This window comes from Stigmatopora nigra, chromosome 23 (assembly GCF_051989575.1).
Source record: "Stigmatopora nigra isolate UIUO_SnigA chromosome 23, RoL_Snig_1.1, whole genome shotgun sequence".
Lineage (NCBI taxonomy): Eukaryota > Metazoa > Chordata > Actinopteri > Syngnathiformes > Syngnathidae > Stigmatopora > Stigmatopora nigra.
In genome coordinates, this window is record NC_135530.1 from 1,748,004 (window position 1) to 1,770,868 (window position 22,865).

General features: G+C 37.0%; 1 protein-coding gene across 2 annotated transcripts in view; it reads right to left on the bottom strand.

Moving 5' to 3' along the window:
• chrm2a (cholinergic receptor, muscarinic 2a) overlaps window positions 1-20,531 on the bottom strand; it is a 30,619-nt gene extending 10,088 nt beyond the window's left edge. Inside the window, exons 1-3 of one of the 2 annotated variants that reach the window (XM_077710086.1) lie at window positions 20,205-20,531; window positions 8,605-8,722; window positions 8,215-8,263 (exon numbers count right to left, since the gene is read on the bottom strand). The gene's annotated coding sequence lies outside the window, so the exon portion shown is untranslated. Of the gene's footprint in view, window positions 1-8,214; window positions 8,264-8,604; window positions 8,723-14,914; window positions 15,073-20,204 lie in introns of those variants that run through there. The other variant, XM_077710087.1, reaches the window with a different exon arrangement.
• Between the last annotated feature and the right edge of the window lie 2,334 nt (window positions 20,532-22,865).

Consider the following 22,865-nt stretch of genomic DNA (forward strand, 5'->3'; position numbering starts at 1 on the left):
AATTGAACTTGTAGTCAACATTATCAAGCAAAAAAACAACAAATAATCTACCCTTAGATTTCTTTGACAGAAACAAACAAAACATATCAAAATACTCTTTATTCTGAGATTGAGGAAAAGCAATCTTTATTTTTTTTGGCTTTTGGTTTTCTTGATTTTAAGTTGTTTGCTTTTTGCTTCGTTTTCAAGCTTTCTCTAGTGATTGTTTCATTCCCCCCGCGGAGTTGGACTAAATGAGGTGTAGTAGAATTCAGCTCAGACACCAGCCCAGAAAATGGGATGGAAATTGATTGTAAAGCGACAGCAGACGCCACTTCATCTTTTTGTGGGTCATTCAGCGTGTTGCCATAGTAACGTAAATATATCTTGTGTTTTTTTGGAGCACAGCAACTCAAATCCTCACATGTCGGCTTTCATTAAGAACTTATTGGCTGCCATAGACTGGAAGTGATGTCCAATTTAGATCTCATTTACTGCCAAAAACTCATTTCAATTTACTGCAGGAGGATTGAAAAAAAGCCTCATAATTGGACATCAATCTGGAGAATGTTATTGGAATGGATGTTTATTCCTGTTAATAGCAGTGAATGGGAAATATGGCTTGTACAGTAGTATTTTTGGTGGCTGTTTTGAAAGTTTTATTTTAAGAATATATGTAAGAGTAAGTTATGCGTTGCTGCCAATGTTTTCTCTAATTTTTTTGTTGATATAGGCAGAAAGACAACCTAAGTACAAGTGTGAGTGACATCATCATTGCTCGCTATGGGGAAATTAGTATAACACTTTTATGTCAATGTTCCCTCTAATTTTCCATGTAAAATATGCTGTAAAACAGGAAAAACATAAGAGTGGACAGAGCTACTGCCATTGGCTACCGCGTAAACGGCGCCATCATGGGGAAAGGGGTAAAAAAAAAGTTTGGATTTTATTTACTGCGCGCCATATGATTGCTGCTGCGCAGAGAAGACGAGAGTAGTATTCCCATTGAAATTGTACTATGGCTATTGGTTAGGTTAGATCTTCCCATTGCAGACCATTGTTTATCCTATCAGTCTCGAGCACAACTCCCCCAGTTCTAGCTGTGCTCTTTTTTAAAAGGATTTAAAAAGATCATAAACCTCTTAAGAATAAAACGACATTTGAGTAGCAACATGGCCGCTGCCTGTGCACAATACCGCTTTTCAGATTAGGACATTCCATATGAGGTCGGCGGCCTTTATCGCTGCTATAAATGATCCCAGGGAGCATTAGCATCATTAGTGAGGGGGCGTCGGCTTTGTTGTGTGAGGTGCGCTTCTTTCAGGTGAGTCTATTGATCACTTTCAGGCTGCATATGTAGGCGTTTGCATTCTTCGCGCCTCTTGCGTAACCATTGCCGCCGCCTCCTTTGCTTTTTTAGCAACAACATCCTGTGCGGGTGTGAAAAAGAGTCTGCTAATGATTAGTGTTAACTCAGCCAAAATACTGTTGAACAGCGGAAAAAATAATCACTTATTTTGTCGTCAATATTTAGGGCGATTGCCAGTGATAGACGATCAATTCAATTTGGGTGAGAAAGGAATATTGTACAGACGCTCCCCTACTTACGAACGAGTTAGGTTCAGTGTTTGTTCATAAGTTGAAATTGTTCATAAGTTGAAATTGTTCATAAGTTGAAATTGTTCATGAGTTGAAATTGTTCATAAGTTGAAATAGTTCAAATTGAAGTTGAACTCTCAAAATTATATTCATGCGTGAGAGAGTTTAATATCTAAGAGAGAGAGTTTGATATCTAAGTACTGCTTAATATCTAAGTACTGTTGAAACCAGCTCTCAAAATTATATTAATGAGAGCTAGCTTAATATCTAAATATCTACTGTTTTCAACAGTACTTAGATATTAAACAGTACTCAGATATTAAACTCTATCTCTCATGAATCAACAGTAGATATTATGATATTAAACTCTCATGAATATAATTTTGAGAGCTGGTTTCAACGGTACTTAGATATTAAACAGTACTTATATTAAACAGTACTTATATTAAACAGTACTTATATTAAACAGTACTTATATTAAACAGTACTTAGATATTTAACAATACTTAGATATTAAACATACTTCGATATTAAACATACTTCGATATTAAACATACTTGCATATTAAACAGTACTTCGATATTAAACAGTACTTAGATATTAAACAGTACTTATATATTAAACCCTCTCTCTTAAATATTAAACTCTCTTACATGAATATAATTTTGAGAGCCGTTTTTCAACAGTAAACTCTCCCTCACCATTTGACCAGCGACCAAAACACCGGCCACCAAACGTCCAGTCACGACATTTTGGTATATCAGGTAAACGAATGCCACATCTTCACTGTCATTCAGTTTGAAGACGTTCTCTGTAAACACGAGAGCGCCAATTAAATTGCTCTGCATTCTACGATAGCAACTCTACCATGTCATGTAATATGTCGCTTGTCACAGGCGTATGCCATTATCTGAGCTTTTTCACCCTTCTCTGCCTCTGTCGTGGGTTCTACTCTCGGTTCTCATGCCATTAATTCTCATCACACGTCACAGATGTTGACATTTCATTTACTTGGCTCTGCCGGGTATCACCTCAAATCAATTGAAAAGGCAGCCGGGAGACATGTTAAATCTTTCTAACGGGAATGAATGCCTGTAGGCTAAAAAGCATTGTGAGCATTGTGTCCTGTTAAGATCAATTCTAAATGATTAGCCTTGCCCTCATGAAAATGTAAAAAAAAAAATCCTTCGCATTTGATGAGCCTTTAAATTATTTGACCATGCGTATCGGTCATTTATTTTCTTGATGGAATGACATAAAATGCTTATGCTGCAATTCATAATGCCATTTGTATTCTGGGTGTGTGTTTTGTTGGTTGTTAGATTAACTATTGATCATTGGATTGCACATTTTGACGGTAAAACTACTAAAAACTTGGAATTTTGCAAGATTTAAATGTAGATTTGGTTCTGGAATTGTTTGGACAAGAGTTGAGACTTCAATTGTACAGTTTTTGACACTTTTGTGAGGCAAATTAGTTAAAAAAATGGATGTTTGGATGATGAGTTCTGAGGACTGTAATCCCTTAAGTTGTTTTCGAGTTCCCTCCTTAATTGTTATTATGGAATACCTGTTATGCGATGATTTTTATAGCTGTTCTTTTTGCTTATGCAATTGAATTAATCAATAACCTTGTAACTTTTTTAATTTATGGCCTTAAATAGGCAAGCGAAATTGCCAAAACGATGTCAAAATGGATTCTCCCTTCCAAGAAAATCATCATAAATGCCAATTTAATTCAATATATATCATTGAATCAGATCTCCCCCTATATTATTTAATATTATATTATAATATAATTATTCTTGCAAGGGATTCTACAGAAATTTTCCACAATAACCAAGTTATTTCACTCCAACTTCTAGCATTTTTTTGCAAAATGTCTACTTTTACCCTGAGGGACACCAATGAAGGTTATGAAAGCCCAAAACAGAAATGTCCGCCTTCTGTAATATCTGAAATGAACCATATCTCCACGTAAGGTGGCCCATCCATCAGCGTTTTCTCGTAGCTTATCACCCAAGTCCAATGGCGGCGCAATGATGATGTCAGGCATTCATCAAGAATCTGACAACTCACATTCAAGACCAAAGACGCATGCCCTTTTCTCGCCGACGGCAATCTAACCCGCGCATCTTTAGCGCTGTAGCGTCCCACGCGCCTCGTTGTAGTTCGAATTTTACAGTGTGTGTATTGACGTACTCAATCGAATGCATGGTAGGGGAGCGTCCTAATAAATCGAACGTCTCGGACATGTTGGATGTCTCGGTAGACTGTCGGAATCGATCTGTTGCCGCCGGGGAGATGGCGCTTGTTTTTTTTTGGGGTGGATTCCTGTGGTGGATGCTAAAATCCTTTTTTGGAGGACTTTGGCTTTTTCAGATGGATGAGCATGTGGCTGCCAAAGTGTGGGAAGCCAGCTGTGACGCTGGAACGCAACCCATCATTCCCTCTTGTATTGTCAGACAGGACATGTTTTTTTTTTCCTCTTTCTGGGCTTAACTCAATTCCCCCGGACAAAAAAAACCCCCAAAAAAAACACCATGAAATGTGCAAGGAATTTATGGAAAAAAATGTAGTCAAGAATGAGGGAGAAGGATATAAATTGGACGTCAGATCCATTTAAAGGGTGCTAGGATGTTTGGTCGCCGGTCAAATGTACTTTGATATTAAACAGTACTTAGATATTGAATATCCAAGTACTGTTGAAAGCAGTAGATATTTAGATATTAAACTCTCATGAATAGAATTTTGAGAGCTGGTTTCAACAGTAAACTCTCTGTCACCATCTGACCGGCAACCAAACGTCCATTCACGTCTGACTAGCAGCAAACTTTTGCTCAAGAGTAATGGGCAAGCATTCCCTGACCTCGCTCATTTCCAACCTGGTCTAAGATAAATTCTACACATGTTTCCCATTTGTTTCGAGGCACAGCCACGCTAAATATCTTATAGAACATAGCATCAACAATGTAGATTTTCCCATGCAAAAATTGCATTAATCAGCGAATCCCAATAACACTCGGCAGGGCTTTCCCCACGTCTTCATAACCAAACCCTCGCCGCCCAATCTATACGACATACATAATTCACATTGCCGCCATAAATAGATTTATCATCACGCACTAAACGAACGCCGGCGTGTGAATAAACGTTGAAAGGACACCATCCATCTTCTGGACGACACACAAGTGGCTTCAGCGGTCTCCATGAATAATGTAGACGGATTGAACCAGTCCAAAACCAAGCCTCAGTCGTCATGTTGCTATCAAAAGATATATTTGGAGGTGCCGACACTCCTGGCGGGCAACCCTCGACGCCTGATCAATGGTCTGCTTCCATTAACGACTGTTTACCAGCTCATTATTTTAACCAAAAGTCCGAGAAGGACATTGCTATAATTGGCCATTGCCAAGATAGCGCCACCTGTTGTGACGCCAAGGGCGAAGGTCAAGTGTGTCCCTCTATAATTGACGGACGCCGGGGTGGGCGGACTCCATCTGTTGACATTTTGCGCTTAATTAACAGCGTCGACGGTCACAGGTGCCTAATCCACCTCCGCTAGATTTGCCAATGATTAAAATATATTAGCATGTTGGAGAATTTGTTAGTGTAGTGTTCAACATGTATGTATTCATATAAATATGACGACTACTGTGCTGCCTGTATTCTGATTAGGGAGCGTCAATGAATGTAAGAAATAGAATAGTTGCAATTAAGGCAGGGGTCGGGAAGCTTTTTGACGAAAAGAGCCATAAACAATTGATATTTTCAAACATTATTCCCTGAGAGCCATAATAAGAATATAAAAGTAAAAGTACATGAAAATGTGAGCATTTATTATTCATTTTACCACTTTGAAAGTAAAAAAAAGTCTGAATACTTTTGAGAATATTATTTCACTGTTGCTAATCAATGAGTATCAATGAGAGAATGCATGCAGAAGAGTCTAATGAAGAGAAATTACGATTAAAAAAGGCGCTCCATTACGACGTTGTGATTTGTTTCGACTTGGTGATCGTCTTTCTTTGGCAGGAGACAATTGCGCCTGATCTACGATCACGCCAAGACAATTCGTGACGTTTACACGCCAGCGCTAGCTTTCTTGACGATGTCCTGCCTCTAAAAGCGGATGGTCCCTCAGCGCGTGGCGTTGAAAAATAGCCATTTTATTGCCACCGCTCGTGATGAATGGCTACTGGCGGAAATCAATCGCAGGCAGACCCGCCGCGCTCTCCCTGTTCGGGTGATAGGGATATCATGTCAGAGTGGACCTTCTCAATCTTGTCACTTTAAACACAATCAATAACGCTTGCCCACACTGAACGAATGTCCTCAACTCCGCAGGCCACAATCGATAACCTAGTGACCGACGGAGTTTCGGAGCACAAAGCCAGGTGGCATCAAACACTCGGAAAGATAGTGTATTTTTGTTGTTGTTGCTCTGGGAAGGTTTAGACATTACAGGTGGCCTGAAAACGTCACCTGGCTAGAACAAAAAGATCACTTTAGCTAAACCCAAGCCCCGAAAAATGAATCCCAGTATTTATAGCACAGACATGGGCAACCATGGCCCGCGGGCCATATACGGGCCCATTAGGATTTTTAATCCGGCCCGCAAACGTTGTCCAAATAAGGTTTTTTTTTCTCCAAGATGGCGCCGTCATGCAGAAGCCAGTGGCAGTAGCTCTGTCCACTCTTATTTGTTTTTCGTGTTTTACAGCCCTTCTATCTTATTTTTAATTAAATTTTAATATTTCTTAATACATTCCTTTTTACTTTACTTTGTAGTACTTTATACTTTTTACTTTAATGATGAGTAATGAGTATATTAATATTTTAGTCTTTTTTTCTGTTTATGTTTCATATGTACTGTTAACGGATGCACTTTTTTATATGTATCCTATCTTGTGCTGACCCGGCCCATCTGTCAAAATTTTTAAAGTCAATGTGGCATCCCGGTAAACATAATGAGCTCATGTTGTTCACCATCATGCAAATACTTATTATTATTATCGGTTACACTACATTCAGCTTTTTATCAAAAGCTCCAATTGTTGGACGACACAAATGAGTCGGTTCCCCCCCTAAAAATTCAACAAGCCCATATCTGCATGGCTGAAGGGAGGAGGTGAGCATCTTAACGATGGCTTTAATTGCCCTGGAGAATGTCGCTCGCTCATGCATATTTGACACTTTTAGCCGGGCGCTCGCTCCGCGTTTTGCAGATAATGGATGCCGCATAACGGATCAGCCACCCCTCCCGGTTCTTGGCCTCGGCGTAATGGCAACTGAGAGCCCTCGACGCGGGTTTCGGGGCATCGAACAACGGGCCACAAATGTGTGCAATAGTGCCTGATAACCATGCGACAAGTGGCTTCCAAGTGCGGATTTTGTGTCCTCATCTGAACATTATGACACTCATTCATGCGATCAATGACATTTTAAAAACTTTTCAAGGCTAAGGGAGGGCAAGGACACTCCACCAGGGCAACTATGTTGACCGTATTTGGTCATTGGGAGGTAACCAGAGCTGTCAAATACTACAAATCTTACAACGCCAGTTTTTACCAAACTACAAAATACTCATGCTGTATCTAAACTAGGAAAAAAAACAAGCAATGTTTTCTTTTCAGCAATCTTTAACAAAAGAAATGGCTGAATGTTAAGACCAATCATATGTATATGCATCCATCTATGTGTATGTACATATCTGTGTATATATGTATATATATATATATACATGTATATTGATGTATATATGTATGTATATATGTATATTTATGTATATATATATACATATATATATATATATATATATATATATATATATATATATATATATATATATATATATATATATATATATATATATATATATATATATATATATATATATATATATATATATATATATATATATATATATATATATATATATATATATATATATATATATATATATATATATATATATATATATATATATATATATATATATATATATATATATATATATATATATATATATATATGTATATATGTATGTATATATGTATATTTATGTATATATGTATATGTATGTATTTATGTATATTTATGTGTATATATATATATATATATATATATATATATATATATATATGTGTATAGGTGTATATATGTGTATATATGTATATGTATTTATACATATATGTAAATATGTGTATAATTATGAATGTATATAGATGTATAGGTATGTATACATATGTATATGTGTATATATGTATATTTATATATGTATGTATATATGTATATATATGCATGTATGTATACATATGTATGTATATATGTATATATATGCATGTATGTATACATATGTATGTATATATGTATATATATGCATGTATGTATATATATATACAGATTTAGGTATATATATGTATGTATGTATATATGTATATATATGTGTATATGTCAGTAATAGTTGATTTGCTGTTGGTGTTTTTTATTTCTTTGCAAGAACTAATTATTGAAAAGGGGAAACTATTTGGAAAGCAATAGAGGACAATATTAAGCTTATTTTTTTTGGTAAAATACGCTTGGTACAATAACCACTAATTTAAAGTCAAAAGGTTAGAATTTTGCCGTCTTTACCTGAGACGATTTCTTTCCTCTCAGCGATTAACCTCTCACTCCTGAGGCTCTATAAAAAGAGAGAGGAAAAATGTTTGATTCATGGAGAGGCTCAAGGATTTTACAAGGCAGCTGTGCGTGCTGTAATAATACTACTACTAATACAGTGAAACCATGAGAGACGACATCAAGCAGAAGAACAATAAAGTATGGATGGAGAATTCATTTGTGGATGCTACTTGCAAGGCTGAGTGGGCGACTGTACTACGTCAATTCAACATTAAATTCGATTCAATAAGGCCTGAAGAATTGTTTTAAACAATTCTGGAAACATTACTTGACTCATTGTCCAACATTGACATCGACGTCCAATTTATTTTGATTGGGAGGGCCGGCATCAATTGTACTTACAGGTCCAGCTGGGCTGTTTCTGCATCCTGGAGGGCGTGGTCAGACTTGAATTGAAATGGTCCAATAGTGAAGCAGAGGGCGGGTCTTCCTCCAGCTTCGCGGTGATTCGCCATGGTTACTGCGTTACTGCGCGTGGGGGGAGGGGGGGGGGGGGGGGGATTAGCAAGGACAGACCGAAGATGCATTTTAGAAATATCTCAGATAATTGTGAAATGATAATTGTTTTTTTTTTAATCTGGAATCTTATAATACAAAAACTTGATTTTGCATGCACCTGAAGGCAATATCAATAAACTTTGGAGTGAAAATGTTCTCTCCAGGAACGCAAATGGAGAGCTTTTGGGGGGTTTTGCGAGCAGGCGTGCTTATTTTCAGCTCATAATTTAGTTTTGCGATGGAACAGCTGCGATCAGGCACCTTGGAGGTACACGCATACGTAATTAGACTCCGCCAAGCTGCCAACAAATTCACCACTGATTGTGTGACGAGCAGTACAGCTTATCCAACATGTTGTTTTGTTCATTTTTTTATATTTATTCATGAAGAAATTTAGGAAGCTTTGTTTTTCAGGGGAACTTTGGCACTCACAAAAAAGTGGCTGGAAAGCTCATTAGTATTCATCATTTTAACAGTCATATTTACTTCGACAGAGAGGTGATAAGAATAAAAAATAACGTGTAAAAATATGAAATAACATCAATTTATCAGTTTTAGGGTGTCTGATGTTTTATCACTACATTTAATTTGGATTAATTTCATTATACGCTGTTGCACTTTTAGATAATTATTTCAACATTTGTTGAAAGGTGTATTGGAGATATAAAGTTTAATTAAATTGACTTTAAGAGGTTTTAGCAACATGTACTGAGCTTTTTGACATTTGACTAATTTAATTTCCTCATCTTTTTTTGCTTATTTTTAGTCAGCAACGTTCCAAGACGCATTTGCAAAAGTGGGAAGCAAGCCAAGCTCCTTCAAAGTAATCCAATCACATTTCAACCCTTGTCATAGTTGTATTAAAGCCTCACTTTTAGATTAGTGAAGTTTAGTCTTGAAGGTTTTTGGGAACATACCATAAAAAGTACTTTTTAAAAAAAAATTGGCACCATCTGGTTGGGAATCGTCTCAAATCGTGACTCCTTCCAACCTTCTTTTTGCCATTTCTAATTGCCACAAACCTCCTGCAAAGCATGTGATTATTTTCCACAATTAATCTCGACTATAATTCCACTTCAGTGGCAGGGTGTACATTTAGTACCCGGGACTAAATCAACTCCTTAATACCACCACTATCACCATAATTACAACATAAAAATGCAAAATAATGGTTTCACTTGCAACTTTAGTATGTCAAAATTCATACAGGACCAAAATCTCTGACAAACCAAGTAATAAGAGTACATATTTATACTACAAAATAGGACAACTTGTTGCTAGATAAGTAGAAGTACCATAAATTAGTGCTACGGATTGTCAAGGCTGAATTCTGAGTTGTACTCATACAAAAATCTGAGGTGAAATGAACATACTGTATTTTGCTGTGTAATAGCTGGTTATTTCAAACAGCAGGGGTATATTAAATGGCGCACAAACGGGAAGGTATGATACCTACTTACTGCTCAGGTTAAAACTACTTACTGCTGGATGTTTACTGTTGAAGCCAACTCTCAAAATTATATTCATTAGAGAGTTTAATATCTAAGTATTTTTTAATATCTAAGTACTGTTTAATATCTAAGTACTGTTTAATATCTAAGTACTGTTTAATATCTAAGTATTGTTTAATATCTAAGTACTGTTTAATATCGAAGTACTGTGTATATCTAAGTTTTGTTTAATATCTAAGTACTAATTAATATCTAAGTCGTGTTTAATATCTAAGTACTGTTTAATATCTAAGTGCTGTTTAATATCCAAGTACTGTTTAATATCTAAGTACTCTTTAATATCTAAGTGCTGTTTAATATCCAAGTACTGTTTAATATCTAAGTACTCTTTAATATCAAAGTGCTGTTTAATATCCAAATGCTCTTTAATATCTAAGTGCTCTTTAATATCCAAGTACTCTTTAACATCTAAGTACAGTTTAATATCTAAGTACATTTGACCGCCGACCAAACCAAAAGGGACCAAAAAGACAGGCGACCAAACGTCCGGTCACGGTGTTTAAAACCCGGGATGGACCCACATCAACTGGAACTTTTCTACCGGTTTGGAGTGAAACAGTTTGACCTTTGGGCCACTAATGAAGCACTAATTGCGGGCCTCATTACGAGCCAATAAAGAAGCTCTTAAAATTCCAACGTTGTCGCGTCTGTGATTGACAAAGTCTGACGGGAGCTTTGCTGCGATCTGCCGAAGCAATTAAGACGACTCGCTTGACCCCCGCGCAAGTCGATATCGGTGCTTTGGCTTCAGTCTCATTTGGCATCCAGTCGTCAAAACTGCTTGGTAATCCTGGCCCATCCCGCCTGGCTAACAGCTTCCAATTATAGGTGACTGGGGGATGAGACCCCCTTCTGCCCAAGCGTCGTTGGCCCCCGCAATCGATGGCGCGGGAATAATGTGTAAAATTGCTGGAAAGCCAGACGACCTTGTCCTACCATTGGATTCAAAGCATGCACTAGGATGCTCGCCATGCAAGTATGAGCCAAAACTACAATTGAGTTGTACAGGTTATACCAAGTATGGGCAAACTACGGCCCACGGGCCACATCCGGCCCGCCAACGTTGTCCAAATGTTTTTTTTCCCCCAAGATGGCGCCGTCACGCGGCAGCCAGTGGTAGTAGCTCTGTCCACTCTTATTTGTTTTTCGTGTTTTACAGCCCCTCTATCGTTTTTTAAATGATATTTTAATATTTCTTAATACATTCCTTTTTACTTGACTTTGTACTTTATACTTTTTACTTTACTGTACTTTATACTTGACTTTGTACTTTATACTTTTTACTTGACTTTGTACTTTATACTTTTTACTTGACTTTGTACTTTATACTTTTTACTTTACTTTATATTCTTTACTTTATTTTGTACTTCATACTTTTTACTTTACTTTATACTTTTCACTTGAATGATGAGTATGTTAATACTTGAGTCCTTTTTTTCCTGTTTATGTTTCATATGTACTGTTAACGGATGCACTTTTTTATTTGTATCATATCTTGTACTGACTACGCCTATCTATCAAATTTTTAAAGTAAATGTAGAAATCGGTTAAGCGCTATTACATCACATGTTCCCCCCAAAATTGAGATAATCTACACTAGGATTATTAGGATATTGGTTTAAAAAAAATCTAATCAGTTGCTCCATTCATGACTATCATTGTCACTCTTCAACCAATGTAGTGGTCGCTCCATGAAGACATGTTGAATATCCAATAATTCCATGCTAATTTGTCCCAGGGACAAAACGTCAATGAGCCACAAAAACGTGCCTGGCCACCTTGAGCAAAACTACTGCTTTCAAAGAATCTCATTACTTATCCTTTGCATTGAAAAGCCAACATGTCCAGAGGGATCCTATCTTTAAATTATAGCACAGCTTGTTGGAATTGGACTTCCATGGTCTGGCTCATTTATTTCCAAAACACTCTTGCGAGAAGTCGATATTTGCAGGTGGCAAATGCAAAATGTATAGCCCGTCACCTCCATTGCTCAAAGACGTAAAAAAAGTGATCCGTGTCGAAGGTAGCGACCCCTACATGTCCAAGTAAATGGCCATAATGGCTATGTCAGGTATCGCCTTTGTACGATTCATCCAATGAGAACCTGGTCTTGTTCCGTTCCCTTTAGAGTTAACTGTAAATTACCGTGTAGCTTTTTTTTTACGGGTGCTTCTCGAGAGAGCCACTCGTCCAATTATCTGCCGGCCTCTGATTTATTTGGTCACTTCTTTTCTCCTTTGGTGCTCTAGTCGTGCCGGCATTTTTCATTCTGGCTTGGGCTTGTACTTCATCATTGAGCTTTACCCGCCTACCCCACATCACGGTAATGATGCGCTAGGCCACTCGGCTCTGTAATTGAGGCTTAGAAGTTAATGTCTACTTGAATGCAAAAGTAGTGAAAATACAAGGTAACTTTTTGGCATCATTTCACTTTTTTTTTAACTAACAATTTATACGAGTACTGTATTTTCACTGCTTTCTGTCTGCCGCTATCACTCTTTTTACCATCTGTCTATTCTAAAATGATATTCCATATGCTACATATAAAAAAGTGCATCCGTTAACAGTACATATGAAACATAAACATAAAAAAAGGACTAAAGTATTAATATACTCATCACTCATCAGTAAAGTAAAAAGTATAAGGTACTACAAAGTCAAGTAAAAAGGAATGTATTAAAAATATTAAAATGTAGTTTAAAAAAGGATAAGAAGGGCTGTAAAACACCAAAAACAAATAAGAGTGGACAGAGCTACTGCCACTGGCTTCCGTGTGACAGCGCCATTTTGGGGAATAAAAAATAATAATAATAAATAAAATATAAAATAAAAAACATTATTTGGACAACGTCGACGGGCTGGTTTAAAACACCTTGTGGGCCAGATGTGGCACGCGGGCCACAGTTTGGGCACTGGCCTCTTCTAGACTTGTGGCGTTTTGAATGGGTAATACGACTAGAATTTTGTGTGTTTTTAAAGTCTTTTTGCATCATCTCATCCCATTTTGCCTGCCAGAACATTCATTAATTTTACTATTACGGTCACCATTTTGGAATCAACTCATGAGTTATATAACCTCAGCGTCATGACTTCCGATACTTGACAGTACTCCGAGAACTCTCAAGTTATTCACAAAGAAAAGGGACCAGGGCACCAAGCTAATTTACATGACCATCTGAAATTCTCTTCCGTGGATTTTAGTGACCTTCACCGTCAGAGGTTAAGTTTTGGAAATGTAAAGTGGAGTTGCTCCCATCTTCTTTGCAAATTGGTTGTCGCTTGACTTTCCCTTTTTGCCCTGGTATTCAGCCAGCTACGTCTTTAATGTAAATGTACTGTGTGATGTAGGTCATTTAGTTCATTCCCAAGTGATCCACTCTTTTTTTTTTTTACTCCCTGGAGGTCAGGCCTTATTGTGTTATTATTATTAAAAGTGCTTCTTTAACCTTGCGGGTGCAAGCGGGGAAGCAAAGGCGGTGGTGGGTGCGTAATATGTGAGCGCTTGTTGAGTGTAATTGACACGCATGTGGCGAGACGCTGCATTTAAGAGCCGCAGGAATTGCCGCTTCCCATGGATCTGTTGCTCTCCGGGGTTTGGTATTGTTCTCAACTTTGCACCTTGAAGACGAATGATGAATTCGTGGGAATCGGAATCTTTTGTTTGATAGTGGGATGCTATTATGTATATTGTTTGAGGTTGCTGGGGGAAAATGGGGCAATGGGTGGGTTTTTATAGTCTGTAGAGAAGTGTTTAGAGCAGGGGTGGGCAAGGTTTTGGGTCCGGGGGCCACATTGACTTTAAAAATTTGACAGATGGCTCAGCACAAGATAGGATACATATAAAAAAGTGCATCCGTTAACAGTACATATGAAACTTATTAACTCATCATTCATTAGAAAGTATAAAGTGCAAAGTAAAGTAAAAGTTATAAAGTACAAAGTAAAGCATGAAGTACAAACTAAAGTAAAAAGTATAAAGTACAAAGTAAAGTAAAAAGGATAAAGTACAAAGTAAAGTAAAAAAGTATAAAGTGTAAAGTAAAAAGTATAAAGTACAAAGTAAAGTAAAAAAGTATAAAGTGTAAAGTAAAAAGTATAAAGTACAAAGTAAAGTAAGAAGTATAAAGTACAAAGTAAAGTAAAAAAGTATAAAGTGTAAAGTAAAAAGTATAAAGTACAAAGTAAAGTAAGTATAAAGTACAAAGTAAAGTAAAAAGTATAAAGTACAAAGTAAAGTAAAAAGTATAAAGTACAAAGAAAAGTAAAAAGTATAAATTACAAAGTAAAAAGTATAAAGTACAAAGTAAAGTCAAAAAGAATGTATTAAGAAATATTAATATATATTAATATGTCATTTAAAAAAAGATAGAGGGGCTGTAAAACACGAAAAACAAATAAGAGCGGACACAGCTATGGGCCAAATTTGGCCCGCGGGCCGTAGTTTGCCCACCCCTGGGTTAAAGAGAGGGTCTAAGTAGTTAAGAATTCATCCAAAAGCTTGTTTGGGTTTGTCCGTCTCTGGACTGTGTCGAGATTCCCGTTCCCGCCCCGTCGCAAATTCCACAACAGCCGGGAATGACCCAGATTTTGTCCACTTGCCACCTTCAATGCTGGCATTTCTTCTAAAATGTCAAGTTGTTCACCTGGAAGGACTTCCACGGCCTGTCACCCAGTAGACAGTTGCGCCCAAGGATAAGACGTGAGACACTCGTCCCTTTGTTTATCTCGAGCTGCTTCCTGTGGCCTCGAAGGCGCCTTCAAAACAGGACGTTGCCAGAAAACACCATCGCGGCCAGACATCTCGTATTTTACGGTCATCATCTGGACGCCGTCCCACGTTTGGGGTTTATAGATACAAAAGTAGACATGGTTAATAAATCCAAGGCGCCCGAGCATGTAAAAAGGAAAGCACAAGTTTACAATGCTACAGAAACAGGACATAAAAAGCTCTCCTACCCAAAAACTCCATTAAATATTCCAATGACAGTCAATGGATGCGCTTCAATATGACTCAAGTATACAAAAATATAAATACATGTAGTTTGTTGTTGCTGCTGGGGTGCTCGGATGTTTGGTCGCTGGTCTTTTGGTCGCCGGTCTTTTGGTGACAGAAAGTTTACTGTTGAAGTCAACTCTCAAAATTATATTCATGAGAAACAGTTTAATATCTAAGAGAGAAGTTTAATATCTAATAGAGAAGTTAAATATTTAAGAGAGAAGTTTAATATCTAAGAGAGAAGTTTAATATCTAAGAGAGAAGTTTAATATCTAAGAGAGAAGTTAAATATTCAAGAGAGAAGTTTAATATCTAAGTACTGTTTAATATCTAAGTACTGGTTAACATCTAAGTACTGTTTAATATCTAAGTATTGTGTAATATCTAAGTACTGTTTAACATTTAAGTACTGTTTAACATCTAAGTACTGTTTAATATCTAAGTACTGTTTAATATCTATGTACTGTTTCATATCTAAGTACTGTTTAAAATCTAAGTACTGTTTAACATCTAAGTACTGTTTAATATCTAAGTACTGTTTAATATCTAAGTACTGTTTAATATCTATGTACTGTTTCATATCTAAGTACTGTTTAATACCTGAGTACTGTTTAATACCTGAGTACTGTTTAATATCTGAGTACTGTTTAATATATAAGTACTGTTTCATATCTAAGTCGTGTTTAATATTGAAGTACTGTTTAATATCTAAGTCCTGTTTAATATCTAAGTACATTTGACTGGCAACCAAAAGACCGGTGACCAAACGTCCGGTCCCAAAAATGCCAGAAATCTTACCCTTTTCTGATTCTTATCCCACTCACTGAAATGTGATTATCATAAAGACTCCACTTTTTGTCAGATTGCCTAGCAAAAATAACAACATTTGCCTTAAAATCTCAATTTAGACCCACATAATTGGCACAAAAAACAACGATTAAAACCATGACCAGCAGTCCTTTTTGGATCCCTAATCATGACAGCATATTTGAATGTGAAACTGAAGAAATAATTAAGAGGCATGTTTGCGAGATGAACAACTAGGCTGGAGAAGACCCCAAGGTTTTTTTTTTCTTTTTTTTTCCTCTCCCCTCTCGCTTCCACACAATTCCCTGTCGAATTCCACTCAGTTCGCCTTCTGCTGCTGCAGCTTCTTTTTATAACGACGCTACTCTCACTGCGACTGTGAAAATGTTCTCAATTCTGAAAATGACACAATTCCACTTGTTTCCACAATTAATCCTACAATATTTTGTGCTAATCTTATTATGATTAATTGGAATTTGTGATGGAAAAATGTTCATATTTTTGTACTTTCATGGGGAAAAGCACATCATCTTGTGTATAGCACAGATATGGGCAAACTATGGTTCGCGGGCCACATATGGCCCGCCAGGCGTTTTAATCCGGACCGCCAATGTCGTCCAAATAATATTTTTTATTTTTTCTTCCCCAAGATGGCGCCGTCACGCGGAAGCCAGTGGCAGTAGCTCTGTCCACTCTTATTTGTTTTTTTGTGTTTTACAGCCCCTTTATCTTTTTTTAAATGACATTTTTATATTTCTTAATACATACCTTTATACTTTACTTTGTAGTACTTTATACTTTTTTACTTTAATGATTACTGATAAGTATGTTAATACTTTAGTCCTTTTTTTCTGTTTATGTTTCATATGCACTGTTAACGGATGCACTTTTTTATATGTATCCTATCTTGTGCTGACCCGGCCCATCTTTCAATTTTTTTTAAAGTCAATGTGGCCCCCGGGCCCCAAAGTTTGCCCACCCCTGGTATAGCATCATGTTCTTTTTACTCTGAATACTCCGACAAATGTCACATTGATCCGTGGGTTTTGTATGTTTGTGTGTGTGTGTGTGTTAGAAAGGCAATTACCAAATAGTGTTTGTTCGCCGAACATAATCAACCTGCTTTCCATTCGTCCCACCGACGCTTCACCAATCAATGTCCGCTTTAGTGCTACTTCATATTGTGAGTCTCTACAATCACTCAGCATCTTGATAAGGAGCTAAAAGGACCTCGGCGGCCATTTGTCTGTGCAGAAGAGAAGCTATCAACGCGGCCTTTTTTTGTCACTTGAGCACCGCTTGCTTAAAAAAAAAAGATGCTTAAATGTGATGTTTGAAGAAAAAAGTAGGATGAGCTGATCCAACCATCTTTCTCGGTGCTCGGACGTTTGGTCGCCGGTCTTTTGGTCGCTGGTAAAATGCTGACAGAGTCTTAAGAGAGAGAGTTTAATATCCAAGTACTGCTTAATATCTAAGTACTGCTTAATATCTAAGTACTGCTTAATATCTAAGTACTGTTTAATATCTAAGTACTGTTTAATATCTAAGTACCGTTTAATATCTAAGTACTGTTTAATATCTAAGTACTGTTTCACATCTAAGTACTGCTTAACTTCTAAGTACTGCTTAATATAAAAGTACTGCTTAATATCAAAGTACTGCTTAATATCAAAGTACTGTTTAATATCAAAGTACTGTTTAATATCTAAGTACTGTTTAATATCTAAGTACTGCTTAATATCTAAGTACTGCTTAATATCTAAGTACTGTTTAACATCTAAGTACTGCTTAACTTCTAAGTACTGCTTAATATAAAAGTACTGCTTAATATCAAAGTACTGCATAATATCCAAGTACATTTGACCGGCAACCAAAAGACTGGCGACCAAACGTCGGGCAAACCAAACGTCCTATCCTGATCTTCCTCAATTTAAAACCAAGTGGAATTATAACTACTTTAATACTTTAGCCACAAATTTAGTTTGAATTATTTCGCTCAAATCAATCGCAAACCTGTTGAATCGTATATAATTCGCCGTTAACTTGGCTCAGAATTTTCAAAACCCCTGCAAAAATTCCTCCATATCCTCCTCTAAATAATCAACCATAGCATAATTTAAAAAAAAAAAATCAAAAACACCATAAATGATCACCATTAGCATTAGTCCATAAATACATGAGGGGGGGTAGAAAGTGTCTGAAGGCATGATTAAAAACCTCCCGTTTAATAAAACACACATTTGGCGCGTGACTGATTACTAATGGCGTCTCCTTGTAGCTGTCTACTCGCATCGAGCGTGCACCGTCACCCCCACGCCAGACGGATGCACTTGATAGTCAATTGACGCCATTTGCAATCATTCATACGCAATGCGCGTGTATGTCGTACTAAAAAGGGGAGACATTTAATCACCATGGAAGACTTTTCAAGCGCGTCCCGTCCTGTATCAGGATGTCGGGACGTGCTGGAATAAAAAAAAAAACAACAACCAAAAAGACACCATTAGTAATCAGTCATGGGTGTGTGTATTTTATTAAAGGGGAGACCTTTAATCACACCTGAGGACACTTTGTGTTGACCGCCCTCTCTCCTCTACATTGTGATTGCAACGTGATTTATGTTACCCGAGGGAATCCTTCTCCCCCTGCGCACCTGCTGTCAAATGCATTTTCTATCGAAATGTAATCGGATGAAAAAAACACATTTGGCTAGAACAAACGTGGGCAAACTACGGCCCGCGGGCCACATCTGGGCCGCAAGGCGTTCTAATCCGGCCCGCCGACGATAATTTTTATTTTTATTTATTTTTATTTATTTTTTCCCCAAAATGGCGCCATCACATGGGAGCCAATGGCAGTAGCTCTGTCCACTCTTATTTGTTTTTTTGTTTTTTATAGCCGTTCTATCTTTTTTAAATGACAATTTAATATTTCTTAATATATTCCTTTTTACTTGACTTTATAGTACTTTATACTTTTTACTTTAATGATGAGTGAGTAGTATGTTAATACTTTAGTCCTTTTTATCAGTTTATGTTTCATATGTACTGTTAACGGATGCACTTTTTTATATGTATCCTATCTTGTGCTGTCCCGGCCCATCTGTTTAAATTTTTAAAGTCAATGTGGCCCCCGGGCCAAGCTTTGCCCACCTTTTGGGCTAAAAACAAATCATTCAAAATGGTATTTGTTTAATGCTTTCCACAATAGCTCGATTTTTGTATCGCTTACACTGGCAGCCAATGAGAAAGTAAGAAAAAGTATAGTATCAGCCATTCTTTGCAGATGATAAAGAATATATGCCTAGGATTTTGTTTTTTTTTCATATCTCTCCACTTGTTGATAATCCATGATTCCCATATTTTACCACACAGATTCGAGGAGAGCCATATACACCCATCAAAAGAGCCACATACGGCTCCCGAGCCATAGTTTCCCTACCCCTGGCTTAAAGCAAAGCAATATATATCTCAAAACAAAATTCAAGTTGGCTCACTCATATTCCAAAGCACCCCGTAAAGCTTCACTATTCAATTGTATCTAAAAACAAAATTCAACTTGCCACACTCATATTTCAAAGCAGGTTCAAAATTCCATTAATTCTTCAATTTACATCAATGTGAGTGACATTCCCAAAATTGAAAAGCTTCAAAGTTACCCTTTTCTTTGCGATTCTCCACCAAAAAAAGCACAAGTCCAAGATTGGTATGATGAATCATTATCTCTCAATTTGCTATTTTTCAAATTCATACAAAAAAAATCCATAAAAAGCACCAAAGAGTCAATTCAAAACAAGTGAGCAGTCCCATTTAAACGGCTCCTTTTTGCGCATGCAAAACCCTCTCGGCGCACACCTTTTGTCTTTGCGCTTTTACGCACGCGGGATGCGCACCAGACGCTTAAACACCTCATCTTCAACCCCAAAAGACTCCAATGATTAATTATATACATATATACTATGTTCAGCGACAAAAAAACAACCAAAAAACTTGGATTTACAATGCATTTTATGTTTAAATTCATTATGGGATTCAAATCTTTAAAACAGTTCATTTCAATGCATCAATTGGCAAAAAAAGCACATTGGAAATACTAATAATCATCAAGTGATGAGGATTCGAACTCCTTACCGAGATGTGGTACGGTCATGGGGCTCCACTTAAGGCCGTGGCTGGAAAAGGTTGTCGTCTCACCTGCCGTCGTTGCCGTCGTCGTCGTGTCTGGGTCACGGTGTTGTTGGTGCGTCGGTTCTTTTGGCAGAGCGTTTCTCCTCCTGCGGTGCTGCTGCTGCTGCTCGTGCGGCTTCGCTTCATCGCGCCGCGCAGCCCGCGTGCTTGTGGAGGCGAGAGGCGCCTTGGTTGCGCACAAGGAACTGGGGGGGAGGTGCGTCAGTTTGGTGGGTGGATGGATGGGTGGGATGCTTGAGTCTTTGAAAGGAAAGACAGTGAGAGAGAAAGAGAGAGAGAGAGTGAGAGGGAGTAGGGAAGAGGAGGTTGTCTTCATTTGACATTTATGCGAACAACGAATGGGGTGTGTGTCAATTGTATTCAGGCATTTCATCCCCCCCTTGACAGAGATTGGAAGATGCATGATGTCCAATTCAAATTGACTAGGAGGACAAGGCGGGGCATATTTATTTGGGGAGCACAATTCAGCAAGCGGTGAACCAAAGGGTTTTATGGGAAGGGGACATAAATGTCAGTAAAAAAGATAAATTAAGTGATATGGTGCTAGGACGTTTGGTCGCCGGTCAAATGTACTTGGATATTAAACAATACTTGGATGTTAAACAGTACTTGTTGAAGTTGTAAGGTGACACTTGCTGAAACTCTCCCCTTCGGAGGTATTACCTATTGTTATCCATTTCTATTTAATTAAATGTCAATAATTGAATAAGATGTCTGCCTGCAGTTATTGATAATTACGGACAAAGGTAATTATTAATGAACCTAACAAAAATGCAGAATTCAAAAGTAAAATGCAGTATTCAGTATTCAAATGTAAGACACAGTATTCAAAAGTAAAATACAATATTCTGTATTCAAAAGTAAAATACAATATTCAGTATTCAAAAGTAAAATGCAGTATGCAGTATTCAAAAGTAAAATGCAGAATTCAAAAGTAAAATGCGGTATTCCAAAGTAAAATACAGTATTCCAAAGTAAAATACAGTATTCCAAAGTAAAATACAGTATTCCAAAGTAAAATACAGTATTCCAAAGTAAAATACAGTATTCCAAAGTAAAATACAGTATTCCAAAGTAAAATACAGTATTCCAATGTAAAATACTGTATTCCAATGTAAAATACAGTATTCCAAAGTAAAATACAGTATTCCAAAGTAAAATACAGTATTCCAAAGTAAAATACAGTATTCCTATATGGCTCTCTGCCTTTTTAAATCATATTTTTTCTTCATTTTGCTCTTCTGCATGCATTCTCTCATTGATACTAATAATAATAACATATTATTATTATTACATATAAGATATAATAAATTACATATAAGAAGGGCGAGTCACCCCAACCAAACATAATAAACACTTGATATGTATCTTTCCAATAGGTATACTGTGGGTTAATTGCCATTCTTCTTCTTTTTTAAATATTTCCATGTCAACAAATGAGTTGATTAGCATTTCCCTTTACTTTACTGGAGTACCTTAATTGCGGGTAATTAAGTGGAGTGATGGCATTAGCCGCTACGGCGGTACAAAGCATCAAAAACGAGGTGCGCAGCATACATGAATACGTCTTTAACGCCAACACGTCCCCGCGGCTCTTATCTTGTTTTGTTATTCAGATGCGGAAGGCATCAAAACACTTTCCGCTAGCAGCTGTTAGCCACGGCTAGTGCCCACGTCCTGTTCTTTTATTCAAGCCGGAAGATAGTAGTCGGTCTTTTTCGCCGAAGAAAAGCCACGCGTTTGGTCGGTTTCGGTTTTTATTGAGGGCAGATGTTGTGATATCAAAGTACAATAAGAGGCAATTTGACCTTGGGCCACCTGGCGTTCCTAAAAGGGGCATACGCCAATTAAAAAGACAAATCTATGCAAAGCCAGCTGCTTTTGTGTTGGGAAATGGGAAACCAGAAAATAACCCCAATTTGAAAGACTGTTTTTTTTTTTATGGAAAGCAAGGAAATGCTGACGAGTTGTTTGAGTCAGAGAAAATTATTCTATTGACGACTTTCTAAAGATGCCAGAATGGAAAATTGCAGTAAAATGGTATGTAGCAATCGTATTTGTGTGTATCTTGGTAAACATTGCTTGGACATTAGAAAAAAGTCTTATTTCTGATGGCTTAGCAGAAACTTTTGCACAAAAAGAACATCATTCTATCAAATTTCTCTCCATCCAGAACACGATTTTAATTTTATCCCTTTTAAAATGTCCACATTTTTCAAAGCTGTCATAAAAACAGATTTTGGACCGAGCAATTACATTTTTTTCTGCTCCAAGATGAGTAAATACTATGATAAATACCACAAAGTCGCCAGTTAATGTTGACAGAGGGTTTACTGTTGAAACCAGCTCTCAAAATTATTTTCTTGAGTGAACATTTAATATGTAAGAGAGAGAGTTTAATATCTAAGTACTGTTTAATATTTAAGTACTGTTTAATATTTAAGTACTGTTTAATATCTAAGTACTCTGAAAGCAGCTCTCAAAATGATATTCATGAGAGAGAGTTTAATATCTAAGAGAGAGAGTGTAATATCTAAGTACTGTTTTATATCTAAGTACTGTTTAATATGTAAGTACTGTTAAATATCTAAGTACTGTTTAATA